Genomic DNA, 25,476 nt, shown 5'->3' with positions numbered 1-25,476 from the left:
TCTACAAACCAAGGAGGGAATCTTCAGGAGAAATCAAACCTGCTGACACCTTGGGGCGCCTGGGTGGCTCAGTTGGTTAAGCGACTGCCTTCGGCTCAGGTCATGATCCTGGAGTCCCGGGATCGAGTCCCGCATCGGGCTCCCTGCTCAGCGGGGAGTCTGCTTCTCCCTCTGGCTCTCCTCCCTCTCATGCTGTCTCTCATTCTCTCTCTCTCAAAGAAATAAATAAAATCTTTAAAAAAAAAAAAAAAAAAAAAAACCTGCTGACACCTTAATCTTGGACTTCTAGCTTCCAGAACTGTGAGAAAATACATTTTTGTTGTTTAAGCCACCCAATCTGTGGTATTTTGTTATAGCAGCCATGACAAACTAATACGGTGTTTTAAAAAAAATGATGGCTGCTTATATTGATAAGAGTTATCAAATCCCAGCTACTGCATAAAGCAACTTTACATGCATTATCTTATTTATTTATCACAAAATCTTAAGAATTAGATGCTACTGTTCATGCTCACATTGCAAATAAGGTAACTGAAGCTTAGAGATCTTAACTCATCACATAGCTAGTAGAGTGACAGAGCTAGGTTTTGAATGTAAGTTGTCTGATGTTATAATCCCTGCCCTCAGGTGCTGTACTAATATTAGTACAACTGCATAGCAGGGTGAAAGGTTAGGATTCAAAGACGTTGACATGGCAAAATCAAAGATTTGGCACATTATTTCAACTATAGGTAATATAACACATTATGACTATTTTCATATAATGTATACTTTTTTTTTTTACAATTTTTATGTCCTTTTTTGTTGAATTAAAAAACCCCACTTCCTCTTTATAATAAGGTAAAGAGGTTTCATGATATCTTGTTTGTTTGATTTTTAATCCCTAGGGATATAATTCCACACAGGTCTGTGAGAAGAATAATTAAGTACTAGAGCTAGGACCAGGGTCTCAAGAACAAAAAGGAAGTTATTATTTGGAACTTGAATCCCTTAAAGAGCCAGTGCCCCCTGCCAGTTTGCTTGGCCCTTTACATGTGGATACTCTTTCATGTACTCTTCAAATCAACCTTTTGAAGAAGGTTCTACTATCACGGAAGAAACTTACATTCTGGGAGTTTAAGCAACTTCTTTAAACTCACAGGTCTGGCAGGTGCTCCTGGGTCTTCCTAGTCCTGTGACGTGCTTGCACAGGAGAGCCATGCTCCTTAGGGGAATGAACCCTTTCTCTGTAGCCATTAATTTATATTTACTTCATGTTCATTCTATAGAAGACATTCGACTTTGTAGAAGAAACTCTGGGCTTCTAACACCAGGGAACTTTGAACTTACAAGCACTTGGTATTGCCCTGGGACCTACACTGGAAGAACTGCCATTTTGATTCCTGATGCCCCCCTGCCTGCCATCAGTTTAAGCCAGTCATTTGCTTCCTCCTTTATCAGTTGGGATGTGGTGGAAAACCGCAGTGCCCAACACAGACTCACCTCCCCATTAAGTATGAGGCATTCTTTTCCTCAGAGCCTGGGCTGGTTGGCTTCTAACAACAGTGTAGAACTGACTCCCTCTCTGGGAACTTCCTTTAGCCAGGTGCGTTGTCCTCATCCAATGACTAGTGGACTTAGATTACAAGCACAGGATATAACACTGAGGAGCTGTGCAGAACTCCCCCTAGTTTTAACTGAGGCTTCCTTGTGGTTTATCTTCTTTCTCTGCCCAGTCTTGCTGCTTTTATCTCTTACAAGTGTTTTTCCAGAGAGTGCTTCCCAAAACATCTCCTGTGTTCCTGTCTCTGCCTCGAAGTCTAGTTCCTAGGGAACCTGATCTAAGTTAGATGCCAGATAAAATTCTGTTCGTTTGTTCGTTCGTTCGTTCATTCATTCATTCATTCGCTCATTCACCAGGTAGTATCAAACACCTGCTCTTTGCTGGGCACTATTCAAAGTCTTGAGAATATATTGGGATTCTTGGGATTTCTGAAAGCAGGATCTCTGTGGAGCTCCTTACTGCTTTTATTTAAAAAAAGGCACTTTAGGCTGGGAGAAAGGCTTAGCACTTTATCATTATTAAATGTTCTTTAGTTATTGCTTTTCTACTGAATTACAAAAATTACCCCAGTCCATACAAACTCTGATTTGGGTTACAGCATCTGCTACTCCAAATTATTAAAAACTTCTTCCTAGGTCTTCCTAAGTAAAATCTCTTTGCTTCACTTTGTCCCTACTTTTGTTTTCTTCTTGAAAATCCTATCATTTCAAGCATCTGATATGATGCAACTTTCTTGGTAAATGGCAAGGAGGCCTTACAGACTGGCTCCATGCAATATTTTCAGCTTAAACTCTCATCAAACTTAATGCTGTCCCTAGGTCTCACTGATACCCCTTTTTCTTCTCGTGGTAGAAATAATTGCTATGGGCTGATTATTTCATGTTCTTGAGGCTTTTGTACATTATTCCCTTGCCCTGACAGGCCGCTCCATCTCCCACAACATCTGCAACCCTTATCAACATTTCTGCTTATTAACGTTCTGGCTTAAATGTAACCTCTTAAGTTTTCATGGTTAATGATCCTCCCTCCCCCACATAGTATCAACCAAATACAGTAGGATAATTCCTTCCTCTTCTATCCTCCTGTGACATTTTGTATGTCATTCTTTGTACACTTGACCAATTTGCATTGCATTTACCTATTTGTGTCCTTTAAAGAATTGTTACATCCTTGGGAGCAATGATTATGGCTTGTTTATCTTCATGTCTCCAGCATTTTAGTGTGTGTACAGCAAAAATTGGAAGTACTGCAGTTGAATGCATCTCTCATTTTCCTGTTTGACTATCAGAGACACAGAATTAGCATGCCATTCCACTGGATTTCCTTTATACAACGAAAGCAATATTTTCATATTAGTTTATATTGGTTCCTCCAGGGTAAATTTCAACCGAGGAGGAGAAACAGATACATGGTGGTGGTAGCGCCTTTCTTTTATTTAAATGACCTACTTCTTTGTTTTTGCTGCTATTTACCGTTGTCTTTTTGCACTGACTTAGTTCATAATGCAAATCTCTTCAGTCAATAGATACGCTTGGAATACTTAGCTTGTAGTGTGCTGTTTGAATAACTTTTCATCATTCAGCCTTCTGCATAACAAGTACTATAGAACAGACTTGGGGGCTCCTGTTGGGAGAGGGGAGCTGCAGAAGGATGAGTTATAATGGAGAGCAGGAAAAGGAAAAACTGGGAATCTTTTCTAGTTTGGAAGAGTTCAGTCATCTTTACCAAAATTTAATAACAGCTTTTTAAAAAAAATTTCATTAATTATTTGAGAGAAAGCATGAGAGAGAGAGAGAACATGAGCAGGGGGAGGGGCAGAGGGAGAAACAGGCTCCCCGCTGAGCAGGGAGCCCGATGTGGGGCTCGATCCCAGGACCCTGGGATCATGACCTGAACTGAAGGCAGACGCTTAACCACCTGAGCCACCCAGGCGCCCCTAAAAGTATTCACAGTTTAATTTTTAAAAATTTTAAGATTTTAAGAATTTTAAAATTTAAGAACTATATATATGCAGTAGGTGCTAGTGTATGGGAACAGGAATAGCATTAGTTCTATCCCTCCACTTCCGCTCTACTTTTCACTCACGGTTGGACAACTTGTGATTAATCCCGCTAGGGTTCTCCAGCCTCCCCACTTTCCACCTGCCTCTTCCTGCTCTCCCCCACACATGCACCTCAAGCGCTCCTCTTCAGTCGTCAACTGTTGCCTCCTATTACCTTTCCTGATTCCCCCCAGATCAGAATCATTTATTTTTTCTTCTGTGACATCATGTTAGTTTGTTTGCATCTATACTATTATTCTGGCAATGGCATTATTTCTCAGAGAGAACTTTTTATTACTTTTATGTACAGAAAATTCAGCAGCCTACACTTAGCCCAGTTTGGTGGCCAGTTCTTTAGCCTTTGCCTTTTCCAACTTGACAATGTGAGCCAGGACCCAGAAGGTTACCTCCCCAGTGATGGCAGATCTCATCATATCTGTCATTGTAATTGGTCCGGGTAGATTCCGCCAGCTTAGCCAGAGCTCCTTTGTCTTCTGAGTTAATCTGCGTGAGGGCAACAGTGGTGTAAGTCTTCCTGTGGACCATAAGCCCAGCCTGGCCTTCGCCTTCATAAGGCGGTAGGGAACCTGCTTTGTACAACATAATGCAGGCAGGAAGACAACCAGCTCAATGGGATCCACATCATATGCAGTCACTACCAGCTGAGCCTTCTTGTTTTCCACCAACGTGGTGACAGTAATAACCCAGATTGAAGACACCTGGCCTCTTAGTGAGGACCGCCCCTTCACTAGCAGCTTTCTTCTCAGCTTGGGCCAACAGTCTGCTTCTTCTCTTGCTTCGTCTCTGGTCTATATTTGTGGGCCAGCTTAAGCAGTTGAGTAGCTATTTGGTGGTCCAAAGTCTAGGTGAACTGGTTAGGCACTCTTAGAAGTCTATAGAGAATAGCCCTTTGCCGCCGCAGCCAGATATAGTGGGGCCATTGTACAAAGCAGGTGAAATCCCTTTTGGGCTGGATGTCTTGTTTGATGCCAAACTTCTTGGATCTTTTCTCAAATAGGGGATTGAACGCCTTCTTGGCTTCCTGCTTCTTCCCAACAGCAGGGGCTGAGGCCACCTTCTTCCCCTTAGCTTTCTTTCTTTTCTGCATCTTTGATAGCTGGAGGAGAGAGATAGAAAGGAGAATTCTCCTGGCAATGGCATTTAATTATTTGTTTGCATGGCTCCAAAAGAGAGGCTTGGATCACTCCAAAAGAGAAGTTAAGTCTTATACCTTAAGGCATTCTCAGAAGTTGCATGGTGAATGGGACAGGGCAGTCATTAGAAAATATGTGTTCTACAAACGATTCAGAAGAAATATTTATTATGGGTGTTTTTTGCTATATTACCTAATACAGCTCTTCTAAGATATTTGCCCATTTCAACAATAATTTGTCCTTGCTCCAGAATGTGATGAAAAGATTAGTACATGGCAAAGACAGATTAGAATTAGAAATACCACCAATCTATTTTTTTGTTTATTTATTTCTCTTTCTCTCAGACATGGAAAGTCTTTATGATTTAAACCAGAAGGGTCTAAGTGAGTGTTATTAGATGTAGCATAAGCCTTTAGTATGTTGACCGTTTAGGAAACCAGAGCTAGTGGGTGATTAAAAATGTCAATAATGGAAACCTGATAGAATCTTCTTATTCTTCTTATTAATGTTATTTCTTCATGGCAATAAATGGTCCAAGTATTCATAACAGGCAGGATGTTAAGATTGATAGGATATTTTTACGCAATGTTTTGTGTATATTTAGTGAGTTTTGTGGTTGATCATTGTTGTGCCATGATGTCCATTACTTCTTTAAAAATATTGGCTATGGCTAGCCCTAATCTGATGTATACCTGCTCTTTCTAAAGTTTACCCCTGTATACTTTACAGTATTATAGGTTTGTTATTTTGAGAAGGAGGAAAGAACATATTGGTTAAAATTTTAAGTAATCCCCTTCCCTAAACCATTCACTAGATGCAGAAATGGATACCAGTGGGGAGCCTGGGTGGCTCATTTGGTTAAGTGTCTGCCTTTGGCTCAGGTCATAATCCCAGGGTCCTGGGATGGAGTAACGCATTGGGCTCCTTCCTCAGCAGGGAGTCTGCTTCTCCCTCTTCCTCTGCCGCTCCCCCTGCTTGTGCTCTCTCTCTCTTTCTCTGTCTCTTTTGCTCTCTGTATCTCAATTAAATAAACAAATAAATAAAATCTTTAAAAAAATGGATACCCAGTGGCCCACATCAGCTATAAATATTGTATGATGTAGGCAATTAGCCTTCGTGGAAGCAGAAGTTCTGTACTTACCGATTGTACTAATTATAATCCAGCTTCTCTACTAGCTTCTTCTTAAATGGAAAACCATTTCTGTTTAATCTCTTCCACTAAGTTCAAAAACAAACAGATAGAACATCCTGAATATTTGAAAGAGTGACTTTTAAGAACAGGGTTTGGTGCTTGAAACCTGAATCCCCTGGAACTAACCAGAATATAAGGCATTGAAGCTAGGGAAAATGTAATTCTGATGTATGGTCCTACTTGAGGCAAGCTGAACTCAAGAGGTGTTTAGGGAATTGTAAACCAAAATGTTCCATCTTTAGTACTCAGGGTTAATGGAAGGAAAATGTCATAGTCCCGGCTACAGGGGCTGGTCCCTGAGGTCTGTTCTGGGTTACAATGTCATCCATTCTGGTCTCCTAGGAGGGCTGCAATTGACAAGGCAATAAGAATCAATCTGGAGGGAAGAAACAAGCTATAGACTAAGAAACAGAAGGCACCAACAAGCTGATTTGGCTCAAAGGAGGGGTATTCAATCTTGACAATATCACTGTCATGACATGTATAATTGTGTATTTTTTTGGTGATTATTTATTTATGATTTTGTTTCTCTAATAATAGACAGTGAATTCCTGAAAGATCAACCTTATATCTTCAGTGGGAAGAATCCTGTTTGGAAAACACACACACGTGTGTGCTCTCTCTCTCACACACACCCACACAAAACACAGATACACACATACACACAGATACACAGGAAAACAATCTGCATCTTTTGAGCCCTACATTGTCAAATGACAGATAATGAATTATTGCAGAAGGAAAGCAAGGAGGGAGGAAGGAAAGAAATGTTCTTAATCTTGACTTTCTCATCAGTCTTGACTTTTCCTTGGGAAGGTCCCAGTATCTCAGCTGCTTCCTCTGCAAAGTGGTTAGATCAGACTTGATATATTTTCTAAACATTTTCCAGAATTGGTATTTTATAGTTCCTTTGAAACGTTTGTTGTCATCAAGAGTATTATTGAATACTCTTGCTGGTGAAGCACTTGGTGACATCGGACATTGAAGAAGTAAACCTTACCAGTATTCGCTGCCATTTCCTGGCTTATTTATTACCAGCCTTCAGTGAACATAAAGGGGCCTTCCTGCCCATGTCACTGGGCTGTCAGAGTGGAATGGAATGGAGGGCAATTAAGAAAAAGTCCTTCTTTCAGTTTGTAAGAAGACTCTCAAGAAATGTCTGCACAAAGTACCTGCCTCTTCAACATTGCTGGCATGTTTTAGGGGATAAGGAATGATTTCATGGAGGGGCTTCAGAATCACAGAGAAATGTGGCCCTATCCCTTATATGCATGTGACAGTTGGCAAGTCATGTAACATTTCTAAATCAAATGTGTGAAGTAATTGTATATTTTAAGGAACTCTAACAGAAGTTGAAGGTATCAATGATTATTACTATGGATGTTAGTTATTATTATAATTACTTCATCTCTTAAGTGGGGATGCTCAGTCCATTATTATTCTCTGAGCAGGAGATCATAAAAGTTTTCACTAATGCATTTATCAATACTTTTTTTTTTTAAATCTTGTGATGAAATCGACCTCATGCAGGGAGAGAGGATGCTGAAGTAGATGATAGCACAGGAATTTTGGAGTTACAGAGATCTGACATAAATATGAACACAGTCTTTTAGCATATATGAGATGTTGGCAAATCAATAAGTATCTCTGAACCTTGATTTTCTTCATGTAAAACAGTGTTTATATTTCACTGTCAGGGTTCTTTGGATTATTGACTAAGAAAACACATAGTCAACTTCTTCTAGTGGGGGTTTTGGGAACAAAGCAGACATTCATTCATGCAACCAAAATTTATTGAATACTTACTGTTTCCTAATAATAAAATACTTAACAAAAATACAGTCTCTGTTCTCACAAATATGACTGTTTAGTTCCTTTAAATTTCAATGTTTCCTAATAACAGAGAACACATACTCAAGGGAATGTGCATTAAGATGGTGAATATTGCCAAGGGTGGTATAGATTTGTCAGTCAAGAAAAATGGTCTCTTTTCTAGGGTGTGAATAGGGCAAAGAAGAATCTGATGACAGAAGGGGCAGACATGGTTGAAGAGCAGCCTAAATCTTCACATTGTAGTCCCAATAATATTATTTGAAAATAATAAAAATTAGTTATTTAAATATAATCGTTGGGGCTCTTGGGTGGCTCCATCAGTTAAGCCTCTGACTCTTGATTTGGGCTCATGATCTCAGGGTTGTGAGATTGAGCCCCATGTCGGGCTCCATGCTCAGCAGGGAGTCTGCTTGAAGATTCTCTCCCTGTGCCCTGTCCCCCACTCGTGCACTCTTTCTCTCAAATAAATTAATGAAATCTTAAAAAAATATAATCTCTTACTAAATTAATTTTTTAAAGCTGAGAATCTGTATTTTTATTTTTTTTTCATTTTTTCTTTCAATTTTTTAATTGTTATGTTAATCGCCATATATTACATCATTAGTTTTTGATGTAGTGTTCCATGATTCATTGTTTGTGCATAACACACAGTGCTCCACGCAGAACATGCCCTCTTTAATTCCCATCAACAGGCCAACCCATCCCCCCAACCCCCTCCCCTCTAGAACCCTCAGTTTGTTTCTCAGAGTCCATCGTCTCTCATGGTTCGTCTCCACCTCTGATTTATCCCCCTTCATTCTTCCCCTCCTGCTATTGTCTCCTTTTTTTTTCTTAATATATATTACATTATTTGTTTCAGAAGTACAGATCTGTGATTCAACAGTCTTGCACAATTCACAGTGCTCACCATAGCACATACCCTCCCAATGTCTATCACCCAGCCACCCCATCCCTCCCACCCCCCACCACTCCAGCAACCCTCAGTTTGTTTCCTGAGATTAAGAATTCCTCATATCAGTGAGGTCATATGATACATGTCTTTCTCTGATTGACTTATTTCACTCAGCATAACACCCTCCAGTTCCATCCATGTCGTTGCAAATGGCAAGATCTCATTCCTTTTGATGGCTGCATAATATTCCTTTGTGTGTGTGTGTGTGTGTGTGTGTGTGTGTGTGTGTGTGTGTGTGTGTGTGTGTGTGTGTGTGTATACCACTTCTTCTTTATCCATTCATCTGTCGATGGACATCTTGGCTCTTTCCACAGTTTGGCTATTGTGGACATTGCTGCTATAAACATCGGTGTGCACATACCCCTTCAGATCCCTACATTTGTATCTTTGGGGTAAATACCCAGTAGTGCAATTGCTGGATCATATGGTAGCTCTATTTTCAACTGTTTGAGGAACCTCCATACTGTTTTCCAGAGTGGTTGCACCAGCTTGCATTCCCACCAACAGTGTAGGAGGGTTCCCCTTTCTTCGCATCCCCGCCAACATCTGTCGTTTCCTGACTTGTTAATTTTAGCCATTCTGACTGGTGTGAGGTGGTATCTCATGGAGGTTTTGATTTGGATTTCCCTGATGCCGAGCGATGTTGAGCACTTTTTCATGTGTCTGTTGGCCATTTGGAGGTCTTCTTTGGAAAAATGTCTGTTCATGTCTTCTGCCCATTTCTTGATTGGATTATTTGTTCTTTGGGTGTTGAGTTTGATAAGTTCTTTATAGATTCTGGATACTAGCCCTTTATCTGATATGTCATTTGCAAATATCTTCTCTTATTCTGTTGGTTGTCTTTTGGTTTTGTGGACTGTTTCTTTTGCTGTGCAAAAGCTTTTTATCTTGATGAAGTCCCAATAGTTCATTTTTGCCCTTGCTTCCCTTGCCTTTGGCTATATTTCTAGGAAGAAGTTGCTGTGGCTGAGGTCGAAGAGGTTGCTGCCTGTGTTCTCCATTAGGATTTTGATGGACTCCTGTCTCAGGTTTAGGTCTTTCAACCATTTGGAGTCTATTTTTGTGTGTGGTGTAAGGAAATGGTCCAGTTTCATTCTTCTGCATGTGGCTGTCCAATTTTCCCAACACCATTTGTGGAAGAGACTCTTTTTTCCATTGGACATTCTTTCCTGCTTTGTTGAAGATTAGTTGACCATAGAGTGGAGGGTCCATTTCTGGGCTCTCTATTCTGTTCCATTGATCTATGTGTCTGGTTTTGTGCCAGTACCATACCGTCTTGATGATGACAGCTTTGTGATAGAGCTGGAAGTCCGGAATGGTGATGCCGCCAGCTTTGCTTTTCTTTTTCAACATTCCTCTGGCTATTCGGGGGGTCTCTTCTGGTTCCATACAAATTTTAGGATTATTTGTTCCATTTCTTTGAAAAAAGTGGATGGTATTTTGATGGGGATTGCATTGAATGTGTAGATTGCTCTAGGTAGCATTGACATCTTCACAATGTTTGTTCTTCCAATCCATGAGCATGGAACGTTTTTCCATTTCTTTGTGTCTTCCTCAATTTCTTTCATGAGTATTTTATAGTTTTCTGAGTACAGATCCTTTGCCTCTTTGGTTATATTTATTCCTAGGCATCTTATAGTTTTGGATGCAATTGTAAATGGGATTGACTTCTTAATTTCTCTTTCTTCTGTCTTGTTGGTGTACAGGAATGCCACTGATTTCTGTGCATTGATTTTATATCCTGCCACTTTACTGAATTCCTGTATGAGTTCTAGCAGTTTTGAGGTGGAGTCTTTTGGGTTTTCCATATAAAGTATCATATCGTCTGCAAAGAGTGGGAGTTTGACTTCCTCTTTGCTGATTTGGATGCCTTTGATTTCTTTTTGCTGTCTGATTGCTGTGGCTAGGACTTCTAATACTATGTTGAATAGCAGTGGTGATAGTGGACATCCCTGCTGTTTTCCTGACCTTAGGGGGAAAGCTCTCAGTTTTCCCCCATTGAGAATGATATTCGCTGTGGGTTTTTCATAGATGGCTTTTAGGATATTGAGGTATGTACCCTCTATCCCTATCCTCTGAAGAGTTTTGATCAAGAAAGGATGCTGTACATTGTCAAATGCTTTTTCTGCATCTATTGAGAGGATCATATGATTCTTGTTCTTTCTTTTGTTAATGTATTATGTCACGTTGATTGATTTGTGGATGTTGAACCAAACTTGCAGCCCAGGGAAAATCCCACTTGGTCGTGGTGAAGAATCCTTTTAATGTACTGTTGGATCCTATTGGCTACTATTTTTGTGAGAATTTTTGCATCCATGTTCATCAAGGATATTGGTCTGTAATTCTCCTTTTTGATGGGGTCTTTGTCTGGTTTTGGGATCAAGGTAACGGTGGCCTCATAAAACGAGTTTGGAAGTTTTCCTTCTATTTCTATTTTTTGGAACAGTTTCAGGACAATAGGTATTAATTCCTCTTGAAATGTCTGATAGAATTCCCCTGGGAAGCCATCTGGCCCTGGGCTTTTGTTTCTTGGGAGATTTTTGATGACTGCTTCAATTTCCTTAGGGGTTATAGGTCTGTTCAGGTTTTCTCTTTCTTCCTGGTTCAGTTTTGGTAGTTGATACATCTCTGGGAATGCATCCATTTCTTCCAGGTTATCTAATTTGCTGGCATAGAGTTGCTCATAATATGTTGTTATAATTGTTTGTATTTCTTTGGTGTTGATTGTGATCTCTCCTCTTTCATTCATGATTTTGTTGATTTGGGTCACTTCTCTTTTCTTTTTGATCAGTCTGGCCAGGGGTTTATCAATCTTGTTAATTCTTTCAAAGAACCAGCTCCTAGTTTCGTTGATCTGTTCTACTGTTTCTTTTGGTTTCTATGTCATTGATTTCTGCTCTGATCTTTATTACTTCTCTTCTCCTGTTGGGTTTAGGCTTTATTTGCTGTTTTTTCTCTAACTCCTTTAGGTGTAGGGTTAGGTTGTGTATTTGAGACCTTTCTTGTTTCTTGAGAAAGGCTTGTGTTGCTATATACTTTCCTCTTAGGACTGCCTTTGCTGCATCCCAAAGATTTTGAACAGTTGTGTTTTCATTTTCATTTGTTTCCATGACTTTTTTTAATTCTTCTTTAATTTCCTGGTTGACCCATTCATTCTTTAGTAGGATGCTCTTTAGCCTCCATGTATTTGAGTTCTTTCCGACTTTCCTCTTGTGATTGAGTTCTAGTTTCAAAGCACTGTGGTCTGAAAATATGCAGGGAATGATCCCAATCTTTTGGTACCAGTTGAGACCTGATTTGTGACCTAGGATGTGATCTATTCTGGAGAATGTTCCATGGGCACTAGAGAAGAATGTGTATTCCGTTGCTTTGGGATGGAATGTTCTGAATATGTCTGTGAAGTCCATTTGGTCCAGTGTGTCATTTAAAGTCTTTATTTCCTTGTTGATCTTTTGCTTAGATGATCTGTCCATTTCAGTCAGGGGGGTGTTAATGTCCCCCACTATTAATGTATTGTTGTTGATGTGTTTCTTTACTTTTGTTATTAATTGCCTTATATAATTGGCTGCTCCCATGTTAGGGGCATAGATATTTACAATTGTTATTGTCTATCTTGTTGGATAGACCCTTTAAGTAGGATATAGTGTTCTTCCTCATCTCTTATTACAGTCTTTGGTTTAAAATCTAATTTGTCTGTTATAAGGATTGCCACCCCAGCTTTCTTTTGGTGTCTATTAGCAGGGTAAATGGTTTTCCGCCCCCTCACTTTCAATGTGGGGGTGTCTTTTGGTGTAAAATGAGTCTCTTGCAGACAGCATATGGATGGGTCTTGTTTTTTAATCCAATCTGATAGCCTGTGTCTTTTGATTGGGGCATTTAGCCCATTTACATTCAGGGTAACTATTGAAAGGTATGAATTTAGTGCCATTGTATTGCCTGTAAGGTGACTGTTACTGTCTTGTCTGTGTTCCTTTCTGGTCTATGTTACTTTTAGGTTCTCTCTTTGCTTAGAGGACCCCTTTCAATATTTCTTCTAGGGCTGGTTTTTTTTTTTTTTTTTCCAAATTCCTTTAAGTTTTGTTTGTCCTGGAAGCCTTTTATCTCTCCTTCTATTTTCAATGACAGCCTAGCTAGATAGAGTATTCTTGGCTGCATATTTTTCTCGTTTAGTGCTCTGAAGATCTCATGCCAGTCCTTTCTGTCCTGCCAGGTCTCTGTGGATAGTTCTGTTGCCAGCCTAATGTTTCTACCATTGTAGGTTACAGATCTCTTCTCCCGAGCTGCTTTCAGGATTTTCTCTTTGTCTCTGAGACTTGTAAGTTTTACTATTAGATGTCAGGGTGTTGACCTATTTTTATTGATTTTGAGAGGGGTTCTTTGTGCCTCCTGGATTTTGATGCCTGTTTCCTTCCCCACATTAGGGAAGTTCTCTGTTATAATTTGCTCCAATACACCTTCTGCCCCCCTCTGTCTTTTTTCTTCTTCTGGGATCCCAATTATTGTAATGTTGTTTTGTCTTATGGTATCACTTATCTCTCAAATTCTGCCCTCGTGATCCAGTAGTTGTTACCTTTCTTTTTCTCAGCTTCTTTATTTTCCAACATTTGGTCTTCTATATCACTGATTCTCTCTTCTGCCTCATTTATCCCAGTAGTTAGTGCCCCCATTTTTGATTGCATCTCATTAATAGCCTTTTTGATTTCAACTTGGTTAGATTTTAGTTCTTTTATTTCTCCAGGAATGGTTTCTCTAATAACTTCTATGCTTTTTTCAAGCCCAGCTAGTATCTTTAAAATCATGATTCTGAACTCTAGGTCCGACATCGTACTAATGTCCATATTGAGTAGGTCCCTGGCAGTCGGTACTACCTCTTGTTCTTTTTGTTTAGGTGATTTTTTCCATCTTGTCATTTTGTCCAGAGGAGAATAGATGAATGAGAGAACAAAATGCTAACAGGGTAATAACGTCCCCAGAAAATATACTCTAAAGAAATCAGAAAAGACCTGAAACCAGGGAAAAAGAAAGGGAAAGATAGAAAAAGAAAAAGAAAAAGATAAAAACAAATAAAAACAGAACAAATGTGATCAGATATGATCGGGCTGGTGCATAGATCAGTGACACACACTAGATTTTGGGTGTATTTTGGTCTGTTAGAAGAAAGTGCCTCCCAAAATTTTAAAGAAAGAAAAACTTATATATGTACAAAAATAAGGGTTGATACGATGAATGGATGGAATATGACTGTAAAGATGAAAATTTTATAAAAGGAATTGATAAGAAGTTGTTTGAAAAAAGAAAGAAGAGGATTTTAAAGAAAAAAAAAGAAAAAAAGGAGAGAATGTGATCAGGCAGGAGACTAGAACAAAGCCATACACTAGAGATTTAGGGTATATTTTGATCTGTTAGAAGAAACTGTATCTCAAAATTTTTAAGGAGAGAACAACTTACATATATATGCCAAAAATAAGGGTAACTACTATGAAGGGATAGAATATGACTCTACAAATGAAAAATAAAAATGTTTTTTTTTTTTAAAAAGGGTTTGATAAGATGTTGGTTGAAAAAGGGAAAAAGAAAAATTAAAAAAAAAAAGACAGTTAAAAAAAATTAACTTTGAAAGACTAAAGAATCATGGTAAAAAAGCCATGGATTCTATCTGCAGTATTCCCCCAGCGCTGGAGTTCTGCGGTTCTCATTGATCAGTAAACTTGGTCTTGGCTGGCTGTTCTTGCTGATCCTCTGGGGGAGGGGCCTGTTGTTGTGGTTCCCAAATGTCTTTCCTGGAGGTGGAATTGCCCCACCCTTGCCTGTTCCGGGCTAAGTCATCTGCTCGGTTTGCTCTTGGGAGCTTTTGTTCCCTGCAAGCTTTCTGTACAGCTTTGGAGGACGAGAGTGAAAATGGCGGCCTCCCAATCTCCACCCCAGAGGAGCTGAGAACTTGGGGCCCTGCTCCTCAGTGCACCCCCAGAGAAAAGCAGTCAGTCTCTCCTGTCTCCCTGGTCTCTGGCTGCACTCTGTGCTCACCTGGCCTGTGATGGAGCGTTTCTATGTCTGGCACCTGACCCCATGTGGAGTCTCCAGACTCAGCAGATCCCTGTGGTGCGCTCCCGCGCCGCTCCTCCCAGGGGAGGAAGGGGAGTCCCCCCGGATCTGCCGCTTGTTGGGTCCCTCCTGGAGGAGCAGTTGCCCAGCTGTTTCGCTGATCACAGTTTAGGGCAACCCCGAGCTGAGAGCCTGCCCCTTGGCTCCATCTCTGCAGTTGGCTTCCCTGCTCTGATACCTGGGAGCTCTGGCGCACTCAGGCTCCCGCGGTCTTTCTGTGACCCTGAGGGTCCTGAGACCACACTGTCCCACGAGGGTTCCACCCCCCACTTAGCCACTGGAGCGACGTCCCTCAGCGAAGCTGACTTCTAAATGTTCTGATTTTGGGCTCCGCGGCTCTAGCACTTGCCAGAAGTGCCGCAATCCTACTCTGCCATCTATCCTCCTGAATATCGCCTCGGATTCACTTCTCCGCACGTCCTACCTTCCAGAAAGTGTTCGCTTTTCTGTTCAGAGAGTTGTTGCTATTCTTTTCTTCGATCTCCTGTTGAGTTCGTAGGTGTTCAGAATGGTTTGGGGTTTTCCAGCTGAATTCCTGAGACCAGATGAAATCCAGGTCTCCTACTCCTCCGCCATCTTCGAGAATCTCTAAATTAATTTATTTAAAGGTAGTAAGTGTTCCATAAGTATCTTTGTAGCTTTTTCATGCCTTAAGTACAGAGGACCCAGTATTTGTTGAGTACCTTTAGTGGGTATTTGCTCATTTAATTCTCTCAACAGACTTATTTCTAAGTAGCATTTGTATGCATTCCCATTGCATAGATGAGTAAACTTGCAAAATTAAGCAGTTTGCTCAGGATCAAACATTTACTAAGTAGCTCATGTGGAATTGAACTCAGGTCTCATTGGCTTAAAAAAGTTACCCCACTGTACTTTCTCAAAATATAACAGCAAAGAAGGGAAACATAAAATGAATAAAGGAAGTACTGATTTTCTTTATTTGAGTGAAACCAGAAATTACTTGTGTCTTTAAGAGGATAATATGCCCAGTTTGTCTTTTCAAATATTTATATGAACTGTGGTGAACAGTTGTTTGTCAAGGAATAATGAACTCTTCACAAATCCAGAATTTTCTACTGGCTACTGACAAAAATTATCAATTGGTCACTGTTTAAGTTGTTAAGTGTTTGTTAATTTGAATCTATTTCCTGTCTAAATTATTGCCATGAGTCAGCATTCTGGTATTGGCCCAAATGATTTCAGTAGAAGATCTTTGGCATTTTCCTTTATAATGCCAATTCTGTGCATAAAACCTGTGAAATTATGAGTAGGTGCCTCTGAATGCTTTGAAAACTGATTTGTGTGGCTAACTTAAGCACATGAAGAAAGGATGAGGAAGTCTGTGAGTTACGACTGTGTAAGCATGAGTATGTATCCCCTCAGTTCTCATAATTTTATCATAAACAGAATGACAGTGACCTTGCTTTAAGTCCCTTATGCCATCTGTCAAAATATGAGGTGAATAAAATGTAAAGAAGAAAAAGAATGTAACACAAGACTGTTCATCACTCAGAAAAGGAATTATAGGAAATGCCCTAGGAATTCTGTCTTCACAGAGATAGGAAATTGTCTGAACATAGACTCATAGTGGTAGAAACTGCTGGAAATATAGCTTCTCTAGAAATTCTTCCTCCTTGTGAATTTATGGTACAGGTTAAGTTGTAGAAATACATCTTTACCAGTTGGAGGTTTAGCTCTATCCATAAATTTGGATAGACCTTCTTACCTAGACAATTACACTGCCTACCTTGGTATAGCCAGAACACATACCTTATCTCTTGCCATCCAAGTATGTGCATGCCTGCCTGAGTATAGGAGGAAAACAGTTTAAACCCGAAGCCAGCATAGTGGTGGCCCTGCTACATACCCTTGGTTGCTCCCAATATTCCCTTGGCACATTTGCATTAGCCACATGGGTGAAGAGAGAGTATTCAATGGGTATGCTTATCTTTTCACTTCTTTGACATTCCCAGTCTCTCAATCTATGACATGTTACATTATCCTGGAGTTTGGCCAGTCCAGATCAGCATCCTTCTTTGGAATGTAGGGAAGGGGAATGAGACCTCAGGAGCCTAGAGCTTCATTTAGAAGCTTACCCATCTCACAAGGATCTTGTTACAAGGAAATGTGATAAGTGAACAAGTGCATATTAAATAGTCCACTAGGTGGCATTTGTGAAAATGCCTTGGAAAATCAATTCTGATTTAAAAAAACAAACTGTAGGGGCGCCTGGGTGGCTCAGTTGGTTAAGCAATGAATTCTTGATTTCAGCTCAGGTCATGATCTCAGGGTTGTGAGATTGAGCCCGGAATCAGGCTCTCAAGTCTGCTTGCGATTCTCTTCCTCTCCCTCTGCCCCTCCTTCTGCTTGCTCTCTTTCAAATAAATAAATCTTAAAAAAACCCCACAAATCTATAGTCTGCTACTAACCTAATTATAATTCTTTAAATTTGAACTATATAATATGGGTCTAACAGAATAAATCAGCCAGCCAGAATTTGGATTAGTTTTGTCATCTAGCTACATTTTAGAGGAAAACATATTGGATGTAATATTACAAACAAGGTATTAATGTAATAAATGAGAATATACACAATTAATATATATATTTCTTACACTGAGAATGCCATTGTTATTGGTCGGGTATATCAGTTCTTCTGAAACCCCACGGGAACGAACTCTCCACTAACACTGCACAGCACCAGCTGCCTCACTTTTGTCCCTCATCAAAATTAGATCCGGGATAAATGCAGTGTTTCTGTCACTGGCTCCTATTTTCGAATCTGTATGCCCATCTTCCTCTCTCTGTATACCATCTCGCATGAAACCATGCTGAGAATAAAGTCAATTATCAAAATCACTTTTTAATAAAATTTCCTCAATGGGTCAGAGATTTTCAGTAACAATGGAATTTTTTTCGTTCATCCCAAGAAAGGCTCACATGCTACCAAAACTCTCTTTTTTATAAATTTTTTAAATAGGTGCACATAAATTTAGCAGTGAAGCCTCAATCCTTTCATTTTCTGCTTATGATCGATTTAGGACTATTTATCCTATAAAGGAAATAAGAGGAAAAAACGAACTCAGAAATTATGGACTAGCATGAGTTATCATGCTCCACAGGCCATATCTTTAAATATGTTCATGTTGTGAGAATAATTATCTTTGTCTTCATAGTCGATTTATCCACGTTTGACTAAGCATTAAATTATAAATTTACTTAGTTTTTCCTGTGCCATCCTACTTTTGCTTTAAATTTGTGTGAGTTATACTAAACTTGTATCATATATTTTACTGGTAGAATCCTTCAATTTTCCTTCTTATTTGCTCACATTTCACTGTTAGCATAAGAGAAGATTTGACCCCATCTATTTCCTTTCTGTGACTCAAATCTGATGACTCTATGCTTTAAAGAATAAACTCTAAGATTTTAATGTTTCTCCTTCTGTTCCCAAAAAACTGTCATTCAGAGAGGAGAAAAACAGCATGTTTAAACAAATAAGAGTGTTTATTGTGCAAATTATTGGTATAATGTGATGCAGTGTGACAACTATACCTCACTGCAGAAGTTTGATATTATTCTATTATTATCCTTAAATGGGAAAAAATATCCTTTATTCTGAGGGTAACCATATGCGAAGTGTTCATTGGAATATTGCAAGATCTTTAGGATTTGGTTGAAACATTGACTCTTGAGTTAACACATCTTCACAGGTCTGTTATGAAGGCAAGTGCATGAACAAGTTCTAATGTGACAACTTCTCCCCCAGTATTTAAAAAAAAAATTCAGGGGGTGGGTCCAAGATGGCAGAGGAGTAGGAGACCTGGATTTCGTCTGGTCCCAGGAATTCAGCTAGATAGGGATCAAACCATTCTGAACACCTACGAACCCAACAGGAGATTCTCCAGGAGAAAAGAATAGCAGCAATTCTATGAACAGAAAAGCGACCATTTTCTGGAAGATGGGGCAAGACATCTTGTTGCTGTTAATGAAAAAAATAAAAGAAGGTGTCAGTTATTAAAGAGAAAAAAAATAATTCAGATGGTTTATACTTTTGGATATTGCAAAGCCCAAACCACGGGTCCTTTCATACTTGTTGAGGAGATATCTGTTGCATTTGGATGCATCTCTCCATCAGAACAAAAAATACAATGCTTTCAAGGCTTCACAAGCAGGTACTTATTAGTAGCTTTCTAAAAATGCACAGGTGCTAATTTTCTAATAATTGGAAATCAGGATATGAGAGGCCTTTTTAGTGGGTGAGCTCCTGCTCCTTAAAGAACATCCCTCTAGAATATCACACGCATGCACAGGATTGTGGTACCCTCTTCATCTCCTTTTTTCTCTTGCTTACTTTTGTGGAGGATTTGTTACTAGCCGTCATATTCATACCTTACATAGTTTGGGTGCATCCCATTATGATAGTTAAGCCTGGTTTTTCTTTTGCTAAGTGTATTAGCGTTGACATCTGCCAACGTTCTTCTGAGGTCCAGTCACCAGTCCACTTTGTATCCTCTTACTCAAAAGCTGGGGTTGACCATTTTAACTAGAAGTCAAGACATTTCTTACACATTACAGAGTTTCCATGCAAATGGAAGTTTGAAGCCTACAAACTAGAGGAGGGAGAATGGGTTCAACAGATGTTAAAGTATTCATAGGAGAAGCAGCACTTACTGTGTGCTGTTTGTGCCAGGCAGTGTTCTGAGTGCTTTTCCTGGTTTATCTCAGTATTTCCTGAAAACAAGCACTCCCTGGGTAAGGAAAGTATCATCTCTGGGAGGTGGTTACTATTATTATCCCAATTTAACAGATGAGAAAATAGAGGCAGAGGTCGGTTATATATTGAGCTGAAGCTCAAGAAACTGATGAGTGTTTGAATTAGGACCCAAACCCAGACTGAGTTTAAGCTCTTAACTGCTATGTAGCACTTCACCCTGGGAGCAGGCAATTGTAAGTGGAAGGTAAATGTGGGGAGAGGCATGTGGAATTGAAGAAGAAGAAAAAAAGCTTTCTACATGATAGTGAGAACTACTTCCTCTAGGACCGATAGAGAATTATGCAAAATCTTTTGCAAACATTATCCAATTTAATTTAAAAAATAATGCTGGAATTTAAATGCCTTTATATCCATTGTATGGCTAAGAAAACTGAGTTGGGTTGGAATCTTAGTGTGGCATTTTCAACATTATGATCTGAGATATATTTTATCTCTCACGCTCCAGCTGATGTCATACTCTTTGTTCATTTTATTATGCGTGCTAAGGAAAAAAAAAACACAGAGACTAATTCCATTTGCTAGCTTTAAGAAGCAGTAGTCAACTCTAGGCATGACCGATAAAAATTTATTTGATTGCATAGTATTTACCTAACTCCACTGAGGGAGGCAGATTTCCTCTAGTGCAGTAACAAAGAAGCTTCTACGGGACCTGAGCATTTTTCAGGAAAAGGTGGGTATTATATTCTCCTAAATGGAGAGGAATATTTTACCCTTAGTCCTATTACTGACAGCTTCTAAATTTAATAACACAATGTTCACCTACAAATAAGAGTAATAAAAGCTTAATTTGCCACAGGGGGGAAAATGCTATGGTGTAACAGACCCAGGAATAAGTGAGATTCCTGGGAAGGTCACTGCCTGAGGCTGCTCAATAAACTCTAGTCCTTATATGTACCCACTGTTGGATGTTTCAATTTTGGATGCTGAGCCTGGTCATAACATACCCGTCAACAGTTTCTTGTTTAGACTTCTCAAGAAGTTGACAAAATAAAATCAGTGTAAAGCTGTCAAAAGAAAGGCCATCACTGAATTATATTTTGCTCAAGTAACCCATCTGAACCCAAACGTGTCCTTTGCTCAACTCTTTTGAGAATTCAGCCAATGAACACCAAGGGGCTCCATGATTGTTTCCCATCCAAGTCTCTTTTCAGAAAAATGCAAGCAAATTCCTGAGTCGACCTTGTTCTGATAAGTCTCCTTGAAGCAAGGTCATCATAATTCTCACCCACGTTTTTCTGCTGTCTTGTCAAATGAATCCGTGAAATTCACAGATTAACCTAAGTCCCTCACTTAGACGTTCTAAATGCGCCAAATGTTCAAGTGTAACAAAAAATTACACATCTGGTAATTCTGCATGTTATTTATAGCCTTTCTGATAGAGGCATAATTGATTCAGAAATGTAATTTACAGCTTGGCATCTCCATTTCAAAACCTCAATTCTATGACATCCACCAAGAGAGTAATCTCACTTTTGTGGGGAAGCAGAGATAATAATTGTAAAGAATTTTTGTATGATAGTCTCATGCTTTGGCATAAAGTTTTTCTTGCTCCTTGTCTTTCCTTTGCAAAACGGGCACTATTCATGTCAGCCACACACTTTTAATTCCACAGTATGATTTATGGAGACATAAATGAAGCATAAAGTTGATCAACAAACCCTGGGGTGATGGCAAATGGCTAAGGCAAGTTTCTCTTGCCCTCTATTTTTAATTGCAATTCTCATAAGAAAACACTCTTTAATTTAACTAGGTAATTGTTCTTTTCGAAGAGAACATTTATTATTTAGTTCCATTTTGAAAATTACTAAAGAATGCTGGAATATTGTGTTCATCAAAGAATAGTCATAAAATTGCTTCCCATCCCCCCTTCTGCCTTTGGCTTCCCCACCCTTCTAAAACATAAAACGATTCCTTCATTTACTGCTCTAACCACTCTCTAGCCTTGTGCACATTTTGAAGAAGTTATATGGAGGAATTAAATTCCATTAGCCAGTGGGGTCCAGTATGAGTTTCACTGATATCAGTCTAGGTATCTTATGTTTACCTTCATGCCACCAAATCATTACCCTAATTCTGACCATGCATATCTAATCTAGGCAATGGAAGACTACTTCAGTTCCTAATTAGCAGCTCAGATTTCTCTCTGCTCGCAAAAATTGATCTGTTTAGTCTCCTTATTTTGGCATTGTTGGCCCACCCAGATCCAGACTATATTGTTATTAGTATAATTTATGATACTAGGAGCGATTCTGGGGAATTTCTCCTGGCCATTCATTGAGCTCTGACTTCTGGACTTGTTCTTGGCTCCCTAGTTTTCATTCCTGCCTTCAATAACTGGTGTCAGACCCCAGTCTATTCCACCTACCTAACTTTCAGCATTAGCTCTGTTCTGAGAATCCAGCTATGATGCTCCACATCTACAAATGTGACTTCTTTGGTTATGGATACTGGCCCAGGTGAAGTCAGAATTCACTGCAGCCCTTTTGTTCTTCTATTATTTTTTATTTGATTCATCACAAGAAATCAGAAATATACTTTAAAGCATAATAAGCAAGTAAAAATTATACATAAGCCAAATATAAAAGCTGTCATATTTTGAATATTTTCCAGTCTGTCATCTGTCATCTATCATCTATCTTTCTCTCAGATTAACATCATATTGGTAATGCAGATTTTGTTTGATTTTTACTCAGTATTTTGTCATTTCTATGCTCCCATCTATGAAGAATTTCAAAAACCATTTTTTATTTTGAAAAGGAAAAATGCTATTTTTTACCTTATAGATGTGCCCAAGTTTGTTTATCCATTTCTATATTTTGGCATTTTGTGTAGTTACCAATTTTTTGTTTTTGTAATCAAACCTTGATGAATATCTTAGTATTTATTTAAAATTATTTACTGAATACTTATTTTGTGCGAGACCCTGTTTTATGCATTGAAAATTCAACAAATGCAGTTGCTGAATTTAATAATCTTGGAAAAGCAGAAGTCTAGAGAGGAATAGGAAAAAAAGGCAATTACATTATTGTGTGAAAAGTGCTGGGGGCATATGATAAGTACTGGGTAAATTTGGAAGTCAGAGAAAACTTTTTTTTAAAATTTATTTGAGAGAGCGAGAGAGAGAGAGAGAAAGAGAGCATGCAGAGGGGAGTGGCAGAGAGAGCCTTAAGCAGATGCCTCAGTGTGAAGCCCAAGGTGGGGCTCCATCTCATGGCCCTGAAATCAGGGCCTCAGCTGAAACTAAGGTCAGATGCTTAGCCGTCTGTGCCACCCATGGTCCTTGGAAGTCAGAAAAAACTTTAAGGAAGAGGCAGTCTTTATACTGAGACCTCAAAGGTGAGTAAGAATTAACCAGATAAATGAAAATATTGGGGAAGGAGCCACTGTTCTAAGTGTAGTCAACAGGAAGTGCAAATACCTAGGAGCAAGAAAGAAACCTGACAAGTTAGAAAAACTACAAGTAATTCAGTATATCTAGAACCTTGAGTGTGAGGGATAATAGGTTTCTTGAGAAGACAACTTGGGGCTAGATCAAGAAGAGACTTTTACAAAATTTTAAGAAATTTGTTCTTTATTCTGAAGGCAGTGAAAATCTTTAAAATATTTTAGCCATCGGGTTGGGAGGACAACATAATTAGAAATGCATTGTGAAAAATTACTGGTGACTTTATGGAGATTGCATTGGTAGGAGCAAAGTAGACAAAGAGGCTACGTAGGAAGTAATTCCAATAAGCAAAGCAGAGATGATGATAGCTGGACTTAAGGTAGTAGGAGACTGGGAATTAAGATAGAGAAATAGGATTTTTTTTTCCTTTTAAATACTACTGATAAGACATGATAGTTTTACTCAGAAAGTCAGGAAGGAGAAGCAGTCAAAGATGGTGTTCATTGGGGGAGGTTGTGGTGCCATGTGCTTAGAGAGGCCAGCATAGGGAGGAGTAGGTTTGTTTGTTTGTTTTTAAGATTTTTGTTTATTTGAGAGAGAGAGAGAGAGAGAGAGAGAGAGTGGGGGGTGGTGAGGGAAGGGAGAGAGAACCTGAAGCAGGCTCCATGCTAAGCACAGAGCCTGAGAGCTGACATAGGGCTTGATTCCACTACTGTGAAATCATGACCTGAGCCCAAACCAAGAGTCAGGTGTCTAACTGACTGAGCCACCCAGACACCCCGGGAGAGGTAGGTTTAAAAGCTGTGATATATTCCTGAAGAATTTTGTTTGTGACGTTTAAAAGAGAGATTTGAGTGTGGGGAGAATAGAGATTTGAGAGTGAGAGATATGTCGACTCTGATCATTTTATTAGAAGAGAATTCTGGAAGTGAAATTATTCATTGAAGTTTATTGATGCCTTTGACACAGTGATGTTTAGAAAGGTCACAGATGTTGACCTTTTGGCACAATAATTTGGATTTGGGGCCAGCCTGTCCCTGTATTCTTAGAGAGCTTTTGTACTCTGGGTTTATTGCTTGAGACTAGAATGTCTCTTTCTCTTCATTCCACTGTTGCAGCATCAGAATGTCTGCAGGAGAACCATTTTACATCTTGACTCATTTCTCTGGTCCTCATGGAATGGGGGGAGATTAAATGCATGACATCTTTGAAGTGTTGCTTTAGCATTCTGAGAAGCACCTGGAATACTTCTACCAACAAAAAATAACACGGTGAAAGAGAGACCTTTCTCAGTATCTGACTTCTACTCAAATTGTGGACTCAGCTGTGATCCCTAAATATTTTAATTAAGGTCTCTCAAAGGGAGGTTTTACTAAAACAAATGAGAGGCACCTTGATACATATCCATTTATGTACTGAAGCTTATGAGCAGGGGGTTCTGACATTCCCTAAAGATCTTACCTTTCATCTTGGAATAGATGATGCTTCCTACTCAGATGATAGGTCTGCATTCCTTCTACTATATCACTCTATTCTGGAAGCAAAGGAAAGGAATTAACCCCTTAGATAGTGAGCCACTCAGTGCTGGAGAATGGGTTTTGCCTTAAGATACATTGGGGTTCTAGGACTGTATTCAAACAGTTAGGTAGCTTATTAATTTCTTGAAAGGAGAGAGTGACTGGGAAAAAAATATTACATGTGAATGTACTCTAAATCCATTATAAGAAGATTCAATGCCATCTACCTAAGACAAAACACTTTATTTTGCTTTAAGTAATAACTGGTATTACATTTTGGCTATTTGTTTTATACCCAGGAGTTATGTTAAACACTTGACATGTATGATCTCTTTTAAGTCTAACCACAAGTTTGTGGTATGCACACTATCAAGATCATCATGTTGTAGAAGAGGAAACTGACTTAAAAGATGAAAGGTCTTGTTCCAGACCATATTATAAGTAATTAGTAGAACCCATATTCAAACCTGGGGAGTCTAATTTCAGAAGGTGAATTGGAGATTACACAGGATGCATGGTGAAATAGTTCAAGAGTGTCTAGAACAGAAATCATTCTTTGTTCTCATTCTGGGACTCACACCATGTCATAATCTCACAAAGGAAGGCAGATTAAAGTGTAATAATGGTGTCAGTGTGTATGGAAGACAAGAATTTCTAAATGTCCTGTAAAAAAATTCCTTGTATAATTTCTAACAAGGTATAAGCAGATTGACCTTCTGGTTCTATCTGTTCTTACCCTTAATTAGCAAATATTTGTCTTCTGTGAGCAGAAACTGAATAGTCATTGGGGTTTAAACAAGTCATAATCCACATGAAAAGAAAACAGTAATTTCTTTTTGGGGAAGGGATGTGATTTCATTATTTGATTTGGGTTTTTAAGGTCTCAACCTAGCCAGTGGATATCAACTGAATCCACAGTGGATCTCCGCTAAAGCAAAAGGCCAAACTCCCTTTCTTTGATTAGTAAAGAGGTACTTCAG

General features: G+C 39.1%; 1 pseudogene; it reads right to left on the bottom strand.

The window, feature by feature from the left end:
• Positions 1–3,913: 3,913 nt before the first annotated feature.
• On the bottom strand, positions 3,914–4,692 carry LOC113936619 (annotated as a pseudogene).
• Between the last annotated feature and the right edge of the window lie 20,784 nt (positions 4,693–25,476).

Source organism: Zalophus californianus, chromosome 17 (genome assembly GCF_009762305.2).
Source record: "Zalophus californianus isolate mZalCal1 chromosome 17, mZalCal1.pri.v2, whole genome shotgun sequence".
Classification (NCBI taxonomy): domain Eukaryota; kingdom Metazoa; phylum Chordata; class Mammalia; order Carnivora; family Otariidae; genus Zalophus; species Zalophus californianus.
The sequence above is the reverse complement of the archived record's forward strand: the minus strand, read 5'-3'. Positions and strand labels throughout refer to the sequence as shown.